The sequence below is a fragment of the Haematobia irritans genome, chromosome 5, assembly GCF_050003625.1.
Source record: "Haematobia irritans isolate KBUSLIRL chromosome 5, ASM5000362v1, whole genome shotgun sequence".
Classification (NCBI taxonomy): Eukaryota; Metazoa; Arthropoda; class Insecta; order Diptera; family Muscidae; genus Haematobia; species Haematobia irritans.
Window position 1 is genome coordinate 14,117,875 of NC_134401.1, and position 13,750 is coordinate 14,131,624.

Below are 13,750 nucleotides of genomic sequence, written 5' to 3' on the forward strand. Positions count from 1 at the left end.
GATCCGGCTGAAATTTGGTACATGGTGTTAGTATATGGTCTCCAACAACCTGACAGAACTGGTCTACATCGGTCCATAATTTTATGTAGCCCCCATATAAACCGTTCTCCAGATTTGACCTCCCGAGCCTCTTGGAGGAGCATAATTCATCCGATCCGGTTCAAATTTGGAACGTGGTGTTAGTATATGGCCATACCAAAATTGGTCCATATCGGTCTATAGTTAGGTTAGGTTAAAGTGGCAGCCAGATTAAGTTTCAGACTCATTTATATTATTCAGTCCCATGTTATATATAGCAGATCCACAATCACACCAAAATTCGTCCATATCGGTTCATAATCATGGTTGCTACTCGAGCCAAAAATAATCTACCAAAATTTTATTTCTATAGAAAATTTTGTTAAAATGTAATTTCTCTAGAAAATTTTGTCAAACTTTTATTTCTATAGAAAATTTTTGTTAAAATTTTATTTCTATAGAAAATGTTGTCAAAATTTTATTTCTATAGAAATTTTTGTCAAAATTTCATTTCTATAGAAAATTTTGTTAAAATGTAATTTCTATAGAAAATTTTGTCAAAATTTTATTTCTATAGAAAATTTTTGTTAAAATTTTATTTCTATAGAAAATTTTGTAAAAAGTTTATATCCATAAAAATTTTTGTCAAAATTTTATTTCTATAGAAAATTTTGTCAAACTGAATTATATACGTATTTAATCGTTATTTTTTAATTTAATATATACCACGTATGGACTTTCTTACAATTTAGAAGACGGTGTTAGGAGGTTTTAAGATACCTTGCCAACGGCAAGCATCACCTCAACCCAAGTAATTCGATTGTGGATGGCAGTGTTTAGAAGATATTTCTACGCAATCTATGGTGGAGGGTATATAAGCTTTGGCCTAGCCGAACTGACGGCAATATATACTGTTTTTTTTTTTCATTTCGGGTTTGATTGAGATGCCCAAATTGAAACAGATTTCAAAGAATTTGTCTCAGACTGGTTCCTCAGGACCTGTCTATGGGCTGCTCCTGCTAAATTTCCCCAGGTCAAGTCCTTTGGGATGAGTATAAGACGCGTCCTAAAATGTAAATTTACCCCGTCAATGACAAACCCATACTAAAGTGACAGGTCCCTTCCATACGTTTTGACCAGAACTGGGACTGGTTCATACATACTAGGGACTAGGATCGGTCCAGATCCTGTGATTGATCGATTTCCCGTAGGGTTATACAATACATATGAGTCACACTTTTAAATATATATTTTTGGTCAGTGTGAAATTCAAAGATTATCTATCGATGTTCGTCTGTCTGTCTGCCTTGCTGGTTGTATGCCTCGAACTGAATTATTGTTTTTTTTTTTATATGTTTTCATCTCAATCTTATATTCTGCCAATTTTAAATACATTCCCTTCTCTGTAAACTACATAATGGGATTCTTGATAATGTGGTCAAATTAAAATTCCTAGGTATGTTTTTGGACCACAAAAATATATGGACTTTTATAACTGTGGGGGCTTCTCTATGTGTTTTTTTTTTGTTATTTGTCATTGCAAAATATCCTCTCCAAATCCATTGTTCACTTCTTCAATGACATTGTTGTTGTTGTTCTTTTATATTCTTACCATTGCTATAGCTATGGGCATGGCTTTTGTAGTTGTTCTATACTCCATTAATATTATCTGTGTAAAAGCCAACATTGAATTTAGACAGTTTTATCCAGAGCTACATGACCAACCATGTCCATGATGTTAAAGCATTATTAATGTTCATTATTTCAAGCTATAAGCTCCTTTATTAGCCCGGTGATAATTTTGTAGCCTATGGTATTGAATTAAATTGTAATGGTATTTTTGTTGTTGTTATCTTGGACAGAACAATAATAAGACATAGTGGAATATAATCCAAAGAGCCTAAAGATTAGAGCAAATTACTATTTCCTTTTTTTTTTGTAAAATACTATTAACAAGAATTAAATTTTAACAATTAAATGTAGATCAACAGAGAAACGTTAGTGGATTAAAATCTTTAGTCTGATTTTCATTTTTCGTTTTTCGCTTTAATACTACAGCAAAAAAAAAGTGTAGCCAAAAAAGTCATACATATTTTCTCTTTAGTTTCGGGAATGGTTCAAAATCGGATCATAAGCAATTAATTTCACATGGTCTTGTCATAGGATGGAAACGTTAATTCTTCAGATGTTTATTTCATTCAAAAATAAGTAAGAAAACCGTAGAACGAACGGGTCCCAAACCCCCAATCGAGCGGCCCCAAGACCCCCAATCGTGGGTGGAAGTTCAAGACCCCAAATCGATGTTCTATATCAAGGTTAGGTTAGGTGGCAGCCCGATGTATCAGGCTCACTTAGACTAATCAGTCAATTGTGGTACCACATTGGTGAACTTCTCTCTTATCACTGAGTGCTGTCCGATTCCATGTTAAGCTCAATGACAAGGGACCTCCTTTTTATAGCCGAGTCCGAACGGCGTTCCACATTGCAGTAAACCACTTAGAGAAGCTTTGAAACCCTCATAAATGTCACCAGCATTACTGAGGTGGGATAATCCAACGCTGAAAAACTTTTTTGGTGTTCGGTCGAAGCAGGAATCGAACCCACGACCTTGTGTATGCAATGTGGGCATGCTAACCATTGCGCCACGGTGGCCCCCTATACTATATCAAACTATTGGGTTCAAAATAAAAAGGGCTCATCTTGGTAAATAAAGTGATAATACGATTTTCTTAAGTATGGACACATTGTTAATATTTTCTCTAATACATTCCTATAAATTTGAATAAAATTAAGCATTTTCATATTTTCCATTATTTTTCAAATAGAAGCGGTATTCCCCTTCTCAACTTTTGCTACTAATTAAGTGCGTTTATGATGGTCATCTTCCTGGTAGCTAAAATCATAAAAAAATCTCGTCAATAGATTTCATGTATGCTCTTTCGAACAATACATAGCCCAACGAATGACGAATTTTAATAACAAAAGTTATAAAATTCCATGGCAAATAAAAAAAAAAATTCCACTAAATAGTTATTTAGTTGTTCTTTTTTTTTTGTACAAAAATATTTGCTGTTTAGTTACAATGTTAATTAAGTCTTTGGCAATATGCGATGTGTAAACAATTTTTGCCCCTTTTTATGTGAGAGATCCCATGCACAAACACACACACACCCGCCTTCAAATGTATACACAGTTTATTAGGTGCTTATATGTGTTTATGTGCGAGTGTGGATGTTTATATGTAAAGACCATGTGGAACATTAAATACTTCAGTATGTGTGTGTAATAGTTGGTACATTTTGCTTTTTGTGAGGTTATAATCCACTACAAGTATGTGGCATATATAAAGGGTGATTTTTTAAGAGCTATAGGAAAAATGGTCCTGTAAAATAAATCTAACAAATTTTCATAGAAATAAAATTTTGAAAAAAAATTATATAGTAACAAAAATTTGGACAAGATTTTCTATAAAAAAAAAAATTTCTCATAACTTTCTATAGAAATAAAATTTTGGCATAATTTTCTATAGAAATAAAATTTTGACAAAATTCTTTATTGAAATAAAGTTTTGACAAATTTTCTATAGAAATAAAATTCTTACAACATTTTCTAGAGAAATAAAAAATTTTCTAAAGAAATAAAATTTTGACAAAATTTTCTACGAAATAAAATTTTGCCAACATTTTCTATAGAAATAAAATTTTGACAAAATTTTCTATAAAAATAAAAAAATTTCTGAAGAAATAAAATTTTTACAAAATTTTCTTTAGAAATAAAATTTTGACAAGATGTTACACAAGAATAAAGTTCTGACAAAATGTTCTGTAGGAGTAAAATTCTGCTAAATTTTTCTATAGAAATAAAATTTTGACAAAATTTTCTATAAAAATAAAATTTTGACAAAATTTTCTATAGAACTAAAAGTTTAACAAAACGAAATTTTGACAAAACTTTCTACAGTAATAAAACATTTTCTAACGAAATAAAATTTTGACAAAATTTTTTATAGTAATAAATTTTTTACAAAATTTTGTATAGAAGTAAAGTTTTGGCAAAAAATGTCTATAGAAATAAAATTTTGACAATATTTTTAATAGAAATAAAATTTTGACAAATTTTGTATCGGAACAAAGTTTTGACAAATTTTTCTGTTGAAATAAAATTTTGACAAAATTGTCTATAAAATTTGACAAAATTTTCTATAGAAATAAAATTTTGACAAAATTTTCTATAGAAATAAAATTTTGACAAAATTTTCTACCGAAATAAAATTTGCACAAAATTTTCTATAGAAATAAAATTTTGACAAAAATTTCTATGGAAATAAAGTTTTGATAAAATTTTCTATAGAACTAAAATTTTGAAAAATTTTCTTTAGAAATAAAATTCTGACAACATTTTCTACAGAAATAAAAAATTTTCTAAAGAAATAAAATTTTGACAAAATTTTCTATCGAAATAAAATTTTGACAAGATGCTATACAAGAATAAAGTTTTGACAAAATGTTCTGCAGAAGTAAAATTCTGATAAATTTTTCTATAGAAATAAAATTTTGACAAAATTTTCTAAAAAAATAAAATTTTGACAAAATTTATTGAGAAATAAAATTTGGACAAAATTTTCTATAGAACAAAAAGTTTAACAAAACAAAATTTTCTATAGTAATAATAAATTTTCTAAAGAAAATAAATTTTTACAAAATATTATATAGTTATAAAATTTTGACAAAATGTTCTAAGAAATTAAATTTTGGCAAAAAAATTCTATAGAAATAAAATTTTGACAAAATTTCTATAAAAATAAAATTTTGACAAAATTTACTATAGAAATAAAATTTTGACAAACTTTTCTATAGAACTAAAGGTTTAACAAAACAAAATTTTCTATAGTAATAATAAATTTTCCAAAGAAAACAAATTTTGACAAAATTTTATATAGTTATAAAATGTTGGCAACATTTTCTAAGAAATTAAATTTTGGCAAAAAAAATCTATAGAAATAACATTTTGACAAAATTTTCATCAGAAATAAAATTTTACAAATTTTGTATAGGAATAAAATTTTGACAAACTTTTCTGTAGAAATACAATTTTTACAAAATTTTCTATAAAATTTGACAAAATTTTCTAAAGAAATAAAATTTTTACAAAATTTTCTATAGAAATAAAATTTTTACAAAATTTTCTATAGAAATAAAATGTTGACAAAATTTTCGATAGAAATAAAATTTTTACAAAAATTTCTATAGAAATAAAGTTTTGATAAATTTTTCTATAGAAATAAAATTTTGACAAATTTTCTATAAAAATAAAATTTTGACAAAATTTACTATAGAAATAAAATTTTGACAAACTTTTCTATAGAACTAAAAGTTTAACAAAACAAAATTTTGACAAAATTTTCTATAGAAATAAAATTTTAGCAAAATCTTTTATAGCAATAAATTTTTGACAAAATATTCTCTAGAAATAAAATGTTGGCAAAATTTTCTTTAAAATTTGACGAAATTTTCTATAGAAATAAAATTTTGACAAAATTTTCTATAGAAATAACAATTTTTACAAAATTTTCTTTAGAAAAAAAAAGGTTGACAAAAATTTCTATAGAAACAAAGTTTTGATCAAATTTTCTATAGAACTAAAATTTTGAAAAATTTTCTATAGAAATAAAATTCTGACATTTTCTACATAAATAAAACATTTTCTAAAGAAATAAAATTTTGACAAAATTTTCTATCGAAATAAAATTTTGACAAAATTTTCTATAGAACTAAAATTGTGAAAAATTTTCTATAGAAATAAAATTTTGACATAATTTTGTATAAAAATAGAAAATTTTCTAAAGAAATAAAATTTTAACAAAATTTTCTGTAGAAATAAAATTTTAACAAAATTTTTTGTAGAAATAAAATTTTGACAAGATGTTACACAAGAATAAAGTTCTGACAAAATGTTCTGCAGGAGTAAAATTCTGATAAATTTTTCTATAGAAATAAAATTTTGACAAAATTTTCTATAAAAATAAAATTGTGACAAAATTTACTATAGAAATAAAATTTTGACAAAATTGTCTATAGAACTAAAAGTTTAACAAAACAAAATTTTGACAAAATTTTCTATAGTAATAAAAAATTTTCTAAAGAAAAAAATTTCTATAGTAATAAAAAATTTTCTAAAGAAAAAAATTTTTATAGTAATAAAATTTTGACAAAATTTTCTATAGAAATACAATTTTTGAAAAAAATTTAGAAATATAGAAATAAAATTTTGACAAATTTTCTATAAAAATAAAATTTTGACAAAATTTACTATAGAAATAAAATTTTGACAAACTTTTCTATAGAACTAAAAGTTTAACAAAACAAAATTTTGACAAAATTTTTTATAGAAATAAAATTTTAGCAAAATCTTTTATAGCAATAAATTTTTGACAAAATATTCTCTAGAAATAAAATGTTGGCAAAATTTTCTTTAAAATTTGACGAAATTTTCTATAGAAATAAAATTTTGACAAAATTTTCTATAGAAATAACAATTTTTACAAAATTTTCTTTAGAAAAAAAAAGGTTGACAAAAATTTCTATAGAAACAAAGTTTTGATCAAATTTTCTATAGAACTAAAATTTTGAAAAATTTTCTATAGAAATAAAATTCTGACAACATTTTCTACATAAATAAAACATTTTCTAAAGAAATAAAATTTTGACAAAATTTTCTATCGAAATAAAATTTTGACAAAATTTTCTATAGAACTAAAATTGTGAAAAATTTTCTATAGAAATAAAATTTTGACATAATTTTCTATAAAAATAGAAAATTTTCTAAAGAAATAAAATTTTAACAAATTTTCTGTAGAAATAAAATTTTAACAAAATTTTTTGTAGAAATAAAATTTTGACAAGATGTTACACAAGAATAAAGTTCTGACAAAATGTTCTGCAGGAGTAAAATTCTGATAAATTTTTCTATAGAAATAAAATTTTGACAAAATTTTCTATAAAAATAAAATTGTGACAAAATTTACTATAGAAATAAAATTTTGACAAAATTGTCTATAGAACTAAAAGTTTAACAAAACAAAATTTTGACAAAATTTTCTATAGTAATAAAAAATTTTCTAAAGAAAAAAATTTCTATAGTAATAAAAAATTTTCTAAAGAAAAAAATTTTTATAGTAATAAAATTTTGACAAAATTTTCTATAGAAATACAATTTTTGAAAAAAATTTCTATAGAAATAAAACTTTGAAAAAAATTTTCAATAGAAATAAAATTTTGACAAATTTTGTATAGGAATAAAGTTTTGACAAACTTTTCTCTAGAAATAAAATTTTGACAAAGTTTTCTATAAAATTTGACAAAATTTCTATAGAAATAAAATTTTGACAAAATTTTCTATGGATATAAAATTTTGACAAAATCTTTTATAGGAATAAAATTTTGACAAAATTTTCTATAGAAATAAAATGTTGGCAAAATTTTCTATAAAATTTGACAAAATTTTCTATAGAAATAAAATTTTGACAAAATTTTCAATAAAAATAAAATTTTTACAAAATTTTCTATAGAAATAAAATGTTGACAAAATTTTTTATAGAAATAAAATATTGACAGAATTGTCTATACAAATAAAATAAAAATAAAAGTTTTTATAGAAATAACATTTTGACAAAATTTTCTTTAGAAATATAATTTTGGCAGCATTTATAAAGAAATAACATTTTGACAAAATATTCTATAGAAATAAAATTTTAATAAAACTTTATAAATAAATAAAATTTTGACGAAATTTTCTATTGAAATAAAATTTTGACATGATTTTCTATAGAAATAGAATTTTGACAAAATTTTCTATAGAAATATATATTTGATTTTTTTTTTTTTTTGAAAAAAAAATATATAGTAATAAAATTTCGACAAGATTTTCTATAAAAATAAAAATTTGTCATAATTTTCGATAAAAATACAATTTTGACAAAATTTCTATATAAATATAATTTTGAAAAAAATTTCTATAGAAATAAAATTTTGGCAAAATTTCTATATAAATAAAATTTTGATAAAATTTTCTATAGAAATTAAATTTTTACCAAATTTTCTATAGAAATAAAATTTTTACACAATTTTCTATAGAAATATATTTTTGAATCTTTTTATAGAATTTAATAATTTCCAAGGGTCAATCGTTGCTTAGACTATTCATGGTTAAAATATAGACCAAACTCATGATATCTGACAATAAAAGGAAACACGAAACGTGATTCTGCTGTTTAAACCAAAATAACTAAAAAATCAGCCTTTATACCATTTTACGTAAATTTTCTATGTATGTCTGTGTATTTTTACATGTCCTGCAAATGTAGAAAGTCCTGTAAATTGTTCGGCTATTAAACCACATAATACAACTAGAGAACTGTGGTGAATGCCAGTTCTCTTGTTTGTTTGATTTTTTTTTGTTGCAATTTTCATTACTACGATAAAAGTTTATTTTCCGCTCGCCACATAGAAAAATTTATAAAAATTGTTGCTTTGCTCTTAGTCTCTGTCATTGTCTCCCTTGGCACAAGTACAATAATTTAAACACACACGCGCACACACAAACAAATATGGGTTAATTGTGGACCATTTATGTGTGGCATATAGTTTTGCAAGATGTGTATGTGTATGAAATTGAGGTTGGCTGAGAATATTTGTTGTGACTGTGCAACGATGTGATAAAGAGTTTTTGTTGTAATATTATAAGTGGTCACTGTTCCGTGATTACTTGTTTCATATATGCGGTTGTGGTCAAAAATCACATGTGTCCCAACAAAGGGTAGGTGCATGAGAGCGAGAGAAAGACAGAGCGAGAGAGTAGAATGTATGATGAGTCCATATAAGTGATATAAGTTTGTCGTAAAACTATACACCCTTCACACATCGACAGACCATTTTAATTACTTTTTATGCTCGACCACTTGTAATTGTTGAAAGAACTCTCTTGGCGTACATAACTGGAAGCTAAATAATTTGCAACAAGCGGTTTAATAGTTTATTGGCGTGACCAAAAATATGCGGTTGAATATACCAGAGATAACATTCACCCCATGTGCTAGTAACAAATACGTTGTGGAGGGGGGTTAGGGATTTCATTCAGGAATTCCATATGAGTGATCACATCCTATACCAGTTTGTGGAAGAAAGTATACAGAAAAATATCTGTGCCTAAAATATTTACAATTAAAAGAGTTGATTTAATTTGGTATTGAAATCAAATAAAAAAGCGTCTACTACAAATAACTTTTTATAAAAACATCTTTTAAGAAAATACTTCAAAATTTTTATATTTTCAATTCAAAGTATTAATTATCTCAATGCTGGTAAATAATTAGTTTTTTATTAATGATACATTCTTGGCCCTTTAATTGTTAGACTTAAACACCCTAATAAAATCCAATATAAATATGATATAATTAATTAAATTTAAAATTTAATTGAATCAATCAACAACTAAATTGAAAAGGCACCTGATGTTCAATAACTACTTACCATGTTAAATATCATCCAAATATCTTAATGTAAAAATCTGACTAAATTTGAAAACAGGATCAGTTAAGAAATTGACTAATAAAAGTAAACTTTTATTCAAATTAAAAAAAAAAAAAAACAAAAACATTTAAAAATATGAACAAGTATATATGGCCTTAAATTCGGCCGGGCCAAATCTTAAAGACCCACCACCATGAATGAAATATAAAAGTTTCTTTAAGAAAAAACATCGTCGGGTGGATTTGATGACAGATACTCTCCCAAGCAGATCGGTTTAAGTTAAACTAACAAACAAAAAAGTTCGGCTAGGCCGAATCTTATGAACCCTCCACCATGGATTGCATACAAATTTGTACTAAAGACTGTCATCCACAATCGAATTACTTGTATTGCAGTAACACTTGCCGATGGCAAGGTATCTTAAAACTTCTTAAGCCCGTCTTCTCTATTCTAAGTTAGTCTATACGCGGTATATATTAAACAAAAAAGGCCGATTAAATACGTATATAATTCAGGTTGACAAAATTTTCTATAGCAATAAAATTTTGACAAAATTTTCTATAGAAATAAAATTTTGACAAAATATTCTATAGCAATAAAATTTTGACAAAATTTTCTATAGAAATAAAATTTTGACAAAATTTTCTATAGAAATAAAATTTTGACAAAATTTTCTATAGCAATAACATTTTGACAAAATTTTCTATTGAAATAAAATTTTGACAAAATTTTCTATAGAAATAAAATTTGGACAAAATTTTCTATAGCAATAAAATTTTGACAAAATTTTCTATAGAAATAAAATTTTGACAAAATTTTGTATAGACATACAATTTTGACAAAATTTTCTATAGCAATAAAATTTTGACAAAATCTTCTATAGCAATAAAATTTTGACAAAATTTTCTATAGAAATAAAATTTTGACAAAATTTTGTATAGACATACAATTTTGACAAAATTTTCTATAGAAATAAAATTTTGACAAAATTTTGTATAGACATACAATTTTGACAAAATTTTCTATAGCAATAAAATTTTGACAAAATTTTCTATAGCAATAAAATTTTGACAAAATTTTCTATAGAAATAAAATCAAAAAAAAAATTTATAGTAATAAAATTTTAGTAGATTATTTTTGGGGATCGGTTATATATAACGATAGACCGATATGGACAAATTTTGGCATGGTTGTTAGCGGCTGTATACTAGCGCAATATACTAAATTTCACCACGTACCAAATTTCAATCGGATCGGATTAATTTTGCTCCTCCAAGAGCTCCGGAGGTCAAATCTGGGGATCGGTTTAAATGGGGGCTACATAGAATTATGCACCGATATGGACCAGTTTTTGCATGGTTGTTAGAGACCATACACTAGCGTAATGAAGCAAATTTCAAGCGAATGGGATGAATTTTGCTCATCCACGAGGCTCCGGAGGCCAAATCAGGGGATCCGTTTATATGGGGGCTTTATATAAATTATGGACCGATGTAGATCAATTTTTGCATGGTTGTTAGGGACCATACACTAACACCATGTACCAAATTTCAACTGGATCGGGTGAAGTTTGCTCTTCCAAGGGGCTTCGGAGTTTAAATCTGGAGATCGGTTTATATGGGGGCTTTATATATAATTATGGACCGATGTGGACCAATTTTTGCATAGTTGTTAGCAGGGCTGTGGAGTCGAGCCAATTTTGCTCGACTCCGACTCCAGCATTTTTCATCAGCTCGACTACGACTCTGGAGTCGACTCCGGGTAATATAACTAAATCTCATTTTAATACCAATAATTTGTAGTTCTATTGTGGGGGTACCGTAAGTGGATCGATATAAAGTACTATTTCAAATCCTTTAAATTTGTTGCGAGCTATATAAAGGTTTATATTCCCATATCCATGAATTTGAATCTGAATCGATTTAGGCAAAATTGCGTATACTTCTACAAAATCTATGTACTTAAAATTTAAACCTAACGTTATGGGACGTAACACAATTTTAACAAAAAATAAAAATGCAAGGAAAGTCTAAAGACGGGCGGGCGAGCCGATTATAATATACTCTGCACAACTTTGTATTTAGAACTACATTTTGATAAAATCTCAAATCAGACTTCTACAAAATCTCGGGCAATATTTGAGAAATATTTATAATTGTTTAGACAATTTCGCAAAAATGCACATATTATTCATTCATTGAAAAATTTGAAAATTTGAGTCATTTCTACAAGTTTTCGACTTAGCAGTGCGTATCAGTGGGCATACAATTTTGGAAAAATTTTTGTCTAGTAAATAAAATTTTGCAAAATTTTATATAGAAAAAAAATTTTGACTAAATTTTCTATAGATATAAAATTTTGGCAAAATTTTCTATAGAAGTCAAATTTTGACCAAATATATAGAAATAAAATTTTGAATAAAATTTTTATAGAAATTAAATTTGGCAAAAATTTTTATAGAAATAAAAGTTTGAAAAAATTATCAATAGAAATACAATTAAAAAAAAAAATTGTGTAGCAAACAAAATTTTGCAAAATTTTCTATAGAAATAAAATTATGCAAAATATTCTATAGAAAAAAAATGTTGACTAAATTTTCTATAGAAATAAAATTTTGACTAAATTTTATATAGAAACAAGTATATACAGCACTAAGTTCGGCCGGGCCGAATCTTAAATACCCACCACCATGAACCAAATATTAGGGTTTCCTTTGAAATTTCAGGAGGGCTTGAGGACTTGAGGACACTTCCCGAAGATAAATTTAAAGATTTCACCTATGAGGACTATATCAGATTCTGGATTTATAAGAACCATTTTTGTTTGAGGTTTAGAGGAATCATTAACATCTCTTGTAAGTGTGCAAGAAAATTATAAAATAACGTCTTAATTTGAAATCTTAAATCTGTGGAAGTAAAATCTGGAAATTTTACATTGAGTTTCAAGCAATTTTCATGATCAGTGCGCCTTCTACACCGTCAAGAAGTGAAGTCGGTCTATCTGGAGCCATTATCAAATGGACCGATAAAAACTTAATCCGATACACGTTTTTGTGAGCCTAAAATATCAGAATATTTACAAATTCAGGCAAATCAGATAAAAACTACGGTTTCTAGAAACCCAAGGAGTTAAATCGGGAGATCGTTCTTATGGGGGCTATACTAAAATATGGACCGATACTCACCGTTTTCTTTATGACCCGAAAATACCTCTAGATTTCCAATTTCAGGCAAATAGGATAAAAACTTCGGATTCTAGAAGCCCAAGAAGTAAAATCGGGAAATCGGTCTATATGGGGGCTATACCAAAATATGGACCGATACTCACCATTTTCGGCACACCTCTTATGGTCCTAAAATACCTCTAGATATCCAATTTCAGACAAATTGGATAGAAAATACGGTTTCTATAAGCCCAAGACCCAAAATCGGGAGGTCGTTTTATATGGGGGCTATACCAAAACATGGACCGATACTCACAATTTTTGGCACACGTATTTGCGGTCCTACAATACCTCTAGATTTGCAATTTCAGGTAAATTGAATAAAAACTGCGGTTTCTATAAGCCAAAGAAGTAAAATCGGGAGATAAGTCTATATGGGGGCTCTACCAAAATATGGACCGATACTCACAATTTTTGGCACACCTCTTTATGGTCATAAAATACCTCTAGATTTCAAATTTCAGGCAAATTGGATAAAAACTACGATTTCTATAAGCCCAAGACCCCAAATCGGGAGATCGTTTGATATGGGGACCATACCAAAACATGGACCGATACTCACAATTTTTCGCACACGTATTTGTGGTCCTACAATACCTCTAGATTTCCAATTTCAAGTAAATTGAATAAAAACTGCGGTTTCTATAAGCCCAAGAAGTAAAATCGGGAGATCGGTCTATATGGGGGCTATACCAAAACATGGACCGATACTCACCATTTTTGGCATAAAATACCTCTAGATTTCAAATTTCAGGCAAATTGGATAAAAACTACGATTTCTATAAGCCCAAGACCTCAAATCGGGAGGTCGGTTTATATGGGGACTATATAAAAACCTGGACCGATATAGCCCATCTTCGAACTTGACCTGCCTGCAGACAAAAGACGAGTTTGTGCAAAATTTCAGCACGATTGCTTCATTATTGAAGACTGTAGCGTGATTACAACAGACAGACAGACAGACGGACATCGTTATATCGTC